Source organism: Triticum urartu, unplaced genomic scaffold, assembly GCF_056163025.1.
Source record: "Triticum urartu cultivar PI428250 unplaced genomic scaffold, HENAU_Tu73 scaffold874, whole genome shotgun sequence".
In the NCBI taxonomy this organism is placed as follows: Eukaryota; Viridiplantae; Streptophyta; class Magnoliopsida; order Poales; family Poaceae; genus Triticum; species Triticum urartu.
Window position 1 is genome coordinate 20,755 of NW_028261065.1, and position 6,028 is coordinate 26,782.

General features: G+C 33.8%; 2 non-coding genes across 2 annotated transcripts; one reads left to right on the top strand and one right to left on the bottom strand.

Annotated features, from left to right (window-relative positions):
• Window positions 1–2,748: 2,748 nt before the first annotated feature.
• TRNAT-UGU (transfer RNA threonine (anticodon UGU)) lies at window positions 2,749–2,821 on the bottom strand. Its single transcript has one exon. It is a non-coding gene; the product is annotated as a tRNA-Thr (tRNA).
• Window positions 2,822–4,488: 1,667 nt separating this feature from the next.
• Window positions 4,489–4,561, top strand: TRNAF-GAA (transfer RNA phenylalanine (anticodon GAA)). The gene has a single exon. It is a non-coding gene; the product is annotated as a tRNA-Phe (tRNA).
• The last annotated feature ends 1,467 nt before the right edge of the window (window positions 4,562–6,028 follow it).

Consider the following 6,028-nt stretch of genomic DNA (forward strand, 5'->3'; position numbering starts at 1 on the left):
ATCTCATACGGCTCCTCCCTTCTGTACATAATAGTACTAAGCGAAATAATCTATAGAATCAAAATAGAATTAGTCCCGTCTCATTATGAACCGAAAGGGGCTGGTATTTTTCCAAGAAATCTCTAGCCAACCTTCCCACAAGAGGTTTTTCTTAACACCAATGAATTCTATTAATGCTAGAGGAAAACGATAGCTCCAATAATTTCTTTGTTCTCAACGCCTCCTATTTAGAGGAATTAGCTACTTCAACGATCTTTGATGGTTATAGGGGTATCCAAAGTACAAACCTGATGGTTGTTTGTTATCCCAACCATTCTTCCCAGCCCTGATACCGATCAGGAAAGGGGTAATTTCTAACAAAGTTTTTCTCTTGTTGATTCCTATTTCTAGGTGTAGTGCTTTTCTCCCCTATGCTGCCTACGGATACTAATAGAGTAGGATTGGCCTGTAATCCATACCATACCATATCCTGTAGGTGTAACCTTTCGCTCAATACTCAAATCTACAATTGAAGTATCTGAAGCCGCATCAATCGAGGATACACGACGGAAGGAATTGTTAGTTCGCCTCACCTTCCCGAAGCGTGGGTTTGTTTGCTTTACAAATTTGGTTCTCTCTATGCCAACCCCCCTCTCTTTTTCGTAAGACTGAGGTATAGGTAGGGCTAAAAAAAAGCAAAAAAAAGAGTCAAATCGCACCATCTCTATAATAAGTAAATGCCTTTTTTTCTCCTGAGGTTGTCGGAATTATTCGCAATAAAATATTGGCTACAATTGAGGAGGTCTTATCAATGAAATTTCCATTTCCACGGGATCTAGGCATAATTCCCAACCCATTCTATATAGAATTGTTTTCATTCCTTCACAAAATAACATAAAAACAAACACATTCGATTCTTATAATTATAAATAGATTGATCCATATGCTCTACTCTAAATCCATATGCTTTAAATGGATAAGAGAGATATGGATTTTCCGCTCAGCTCAAATTGTATCCTTTTCCTTCTGCTTGGACACGAAGAGATATGAAATATTTGACTAAGACTGGATTTCATTCCACTTTCCTATTTCTGAACAACAACTTATGTTATCAACTATTTCGTGTTTTCAAAGTTATTAATTGTCTCATACCCTATTTTTGATTTCGATAGTATGGTGTAGCGTATCTTATGCAAACGGAATTCTAAGGTTTCTTTATTTTATTATGCAATAAGAAGAATTCTTCCATTTTCTTTTTCTTTAGTTGCGGGAAAACCCAAATTAAAACTTTTATTTTATAGCGAGCGCAATTTCTAGTAAAAAATCCTGTATCCTTCCACTTAGATCAAAAGGAATTTTTCCAATAGAACTATGGAACCCCCGAGTGGTTGCGGTTGTACCTGTACTGCAGGAATAAGAAAACTCGCTATTCACTCAGTTTATTTTCCATAATAAGTTATGTAGGAGAGATGGCCGAGCGGTTCAAGGCGTAGCATTGGAACTGCTATGTAGACTTTTGTTTACCGAGGGTTCGAATCCCTCTCTTTCCGTTTTTCTTAATTCATCAACGTTAAGGATCACAATGTATCAAATCAAATAACAATTTTTTCCAGCAATAATATAATATCTTATATTATCTTATTTTGATTTAATAGAAATTAGAAATTCTCTATAGCAAATTACTGTGGTATGTAAAATACACATAGAGGAAAAAAGAAAAAAGGATCCTAATCCTAGGGTTAATCAATTTTAGCTAGTTGATGGGAAAATACAAATTAATGGTAATGGTCTTAGGGCGATTTAGTTCGGGGAAAGGGGAAGGGGAAGAAAATTCTATGAACCTTTCCTTTTTTCGTTAAGTTCAAGTCTGACGAGAGTAATATTCTACAACTAACAACTCATTTATTTTGAGACCGACCCACTTCCTATCTAGGATTTTATTTACTAGTCCTTTATATTCCAACGTGTCAATCGCCAAATGCTTTGGCAATTTCCCCGGGTCCGATGAAGCAATATAATTTTGAACCAGACCTTTTGATCTTTGGTTATCTTTCGTAGTAATAATATCTCGGGGTTTGCAACGAAAACTTGGTATATTGACTATACGACCATTAACTAAAATATGTCTATGGTTGACTAATTGGCGGGCCCCAGGAATGGTTGAAGCCATACCCAATCGAAAAAGGATATTATCCAAACGCATTTCAAGTAATTGTAGTAAAACCTGGCCTGTTGACCTTTTTGCTTTTCCAGCGATATGTACATATCTAAGTAATTGTCGTTCTGTCAGACCATAATGAAAACGCAATTTCTGTTTTTCTTGAAGACGAATACGATATTGCTCCTTTTTCCCAGAATTGAATTTTTTTTTAAGATTACTTCCGGATTTAGGTGTTTTTCTAGTGAGTCCTGGTAAAGCTCCCAGACGGCGTATTTTTTTTAAACGAGGTCCTCGATAACGGGACATGAAGACTCCTTTTTTTATTTTATTGAAATTTCATTTTACACAATTAATTTCATTGTATTTACATTACAGAATACATCGAAATTAAAACTGAATTAAACTACAGGATAAACAGAGTAAAATCAACTAAAGTACCCCAAAAAATGGAATTTCATCAAAATCTTTTTTTTTTGTATATATATTATTTATTTTATTGTTTTGTATCTAGCAAAATTGTAAGGTAAAAAACATAAAAGATCCTGGATTCTCCATTTAATTCGGAAAAAAAGAGATTCTTGTTCGTAGAACATCGATAGAGAAAAAAAAGCCGACTATCGGATTTGAACCGATGACCCTCGCATTACAAATGCGATGCTCTAACCTCTGAGCTAAGTGGGCTTACATAACGGAAATAGTGTAACAAATAGAAATAGGTATAGTATAGGAAATCCGTAAAATCTCAGATATTAGTTATTAATCTTAGCTATTAACTAGTTCTAAATTTGAAGTTATACTTATAAAAATAAAAAAATACTAAAACTTCTTAAAGATAAAGTTAGCTTGATATGCTTAACTATAGGATATTAAAAAATAAAATTATAGAATTTATTGGTATTTTCATTCGATCATTATAGACTTTATTATTTGTTAATAATTTGAGGATTAATATTTCACTAAGGGGAACATAGAGTCAGAGTAAATAAAATTGCTAATTCTGATTAGAAAAAAAGAATAAATATCAAGCGTTATAGTATAATTTTGAATACTATAAAAAAGTAAGACGGGAGGTGGGGGAGATAAAAACTTTTGGATATATTGATTCGGATTGAATTGCAAATACATCAAGGATAGAATCAATTCAATTCTGAATTGCAATAAGCAAGCGAGGTCTCTCAAATAGAGTCGAACTGAACTGCTAGACTACGTTGAGTGATGAACTCAATGATTCAAAAAAAAAACTAAGAGATGGATGAAATTACACAAGGAATCCTGGTCTCAAAGAAGAGGGAAATGGGGATATGGCGAAATCGGTAGACGCTACGGACTTGATTGTATTGAGCCTTGGTATGGAAACCTGCTAAGTGGTAACTTCCAAATTCAGAGAAACCCTGGAATTAAAAAAGGGCAATCCTGAGCCAAATCCGTGTTTTGAGAAAACAAGGGGTTCTCGAACTAGAATACAAAGGAAAAGGATAGGTGCAGAGACTCAATGGAAGCTGTTCTAACGAATCGAGTTAATTACGTTGTGTTGTTAGTGGAATTCCTTCTAGTTCTAAATTAGAGAAAGAGGGGTTTTATACCTTATACATTTAATAAACACGTATAGATACTGACATAGCAAACGATTAATCACAGAACTCATATTATATTCTAATTATAATATAGGTTCTTTATCTTTTTTAAAAATGAAATTAGAAATGATAATGATTATGAAATAAAAAACTCATATCATAATTTTTTTTTTTCATTATTGTGAATCCACTCCAATCGAATATTGAATAATCAAATTCTTCAATTAAAATTCAAAGTTTTCGAGATCTTTAAAAAAGTGGATTAATCGGACGAGGACAAAGAGAGAGTCCCATTCTACATGTCAATACTGACAACAATGAAATTTCTAGTAAAAGGAAAATCCGTCGACTTTATAAGTTGTGAGGGTTCAAGTCCCTCTATCCCCAAATCCTCTTTTATTCCCTAACTATACTATATTATTATTATTTATCCTCTTTTTTTTTTTCTTTTTATCAATGCACTTTTTTTTCTTTTTATCAATGCAATGGGTTTAAGATTCATTAGCTTTCTCATTCTACTCTTTCACAAAGGAATGCGAAGAGAACTCAATGGATCTTATCCTATTCATTGAATAGATTTCTTTTTTATTAGAGTATCGGCAAGAAATCTTGGTTATTCACTCTATTTTTAAGTTTTATTTAAGTAAACCATGCACAATGCATAGGACTACCCCCCCCATTTTCAAATTTAAAATTTGAAATACTTTAATTAATTTTTAGTCCTTTTAATTGACATAGATACAAATACTCTACTAGGATGATGCACAAGAAAAGGTCAGGATAGCTCAGTTGGTAGAGCAGAGGACTGAAAATCCTCGTGTCACCAGTTCAAATCTGGTTCCTGGCAGAGAAAAAAAAAAAAAAGATCCACCGAATAGGTATTGATCCAAATACCTCGAGATGGATTGTGATACATATTCATTAATAATATTTATTCATCTAAGTGGATAAATCTATAATATAAATATAGAGGCACTTCTTTTTCTTTTTAAAGAAGTTTTAAAATATATCTTTTCTTTATGATAAAGAAGGGGGTGAGATTCCCCTTTATTTTTTTGCGTTTCTTAATTTTGTATTCCGCTATTCCGACGAATATTTTTTTAGTCTTGCTTATCTTTATCTTATCTTATTTTCCTAGTTGTGCTAAGTAATGTGCGCGGTACAAAGTTCCTGGTAGAGAACTTCTTTGAGTCATCCTATTTTTCTGTTCATATGAAGGAAATTAATATGCGATTTTCAAAATAGGGGAATCCAAATGAAACCCTTTTTTTGCTCAGTCTATCTGGAATGCTTTTGTATAATTAGGAATTAATTATAAATAGGTATTCCGTTTCATCTAGGAAAAGAACCTAAAAATATTCCTTGACTTGAATAAAATCTGGAGTTGTGTTGTATAAGTGAGCATGAATTTCTTATCATTCAATGAGCATCTTGTATTTCATAAAAATTGGGGGTTATATAATCCTTACGTAAGGGCCAGCCTATCCAACTTTCAGGCATTAGGATACGTTTAAGGCGCGGATGATTATCATAAGAGATTCCCACCATATCATAAGATTCGCGTTCTTGAAAATCGGCACTTCTCCAAATCCAGAAGACAGACGGAATTCTAGGATTATCCTTTTGGGCAAAGACTTTTATGCAGACTTCTTCTGGATTATCTATACCATATTGTATTCTCGTAAGATGATACACGCTAGCTAAAGATCCACCGGGTGCTACATCATAAGCACATTGGGAGCGTAAATAATTGTAACCATATACATATAAAATGACAGCAATGGAATCCCAATCCCCTGCTTTTATTTGTAAAGTCTCTATTCCTCGGTGATCAAAGCCCAAAGATCTATGAACCACCTCATGTTTGACTAGCCAATTAGATAACCAACCCTGCTGCATTGTCTTCATCTCTCCCTCTTTGTATAAATATTTCACATTTCGGATGCAAGTTTGAAAGATTGCCCTGCTTTTTATTTTTCTACACAAAAGAGCCCCTCTCCTAATTCACTAATTTGTAGGAAGGTACTGAACTTTTGGATTTGAAAAAAGTTTCAGAAGATATATCTAATGTAGATGGTGATTGATAGAGCAATTCTTGCTCATAAGTTCCTGTATGAGTACTGCGCCTAACATAAAGCTTGTGACTGGTAGTAAAACATCTATTTTTATTTTGAGATAGAGTTTGATCCTCAACTATTTCTCGCGATATCTTCTTACGAAGTTTTGTTAGGGCATCTATAACTGCCTCCGGTTTAGGTGGGCAGCCCGGCAAGTAGACATCCACAGGAATTAACTTATCAACTCCCCGAACAGT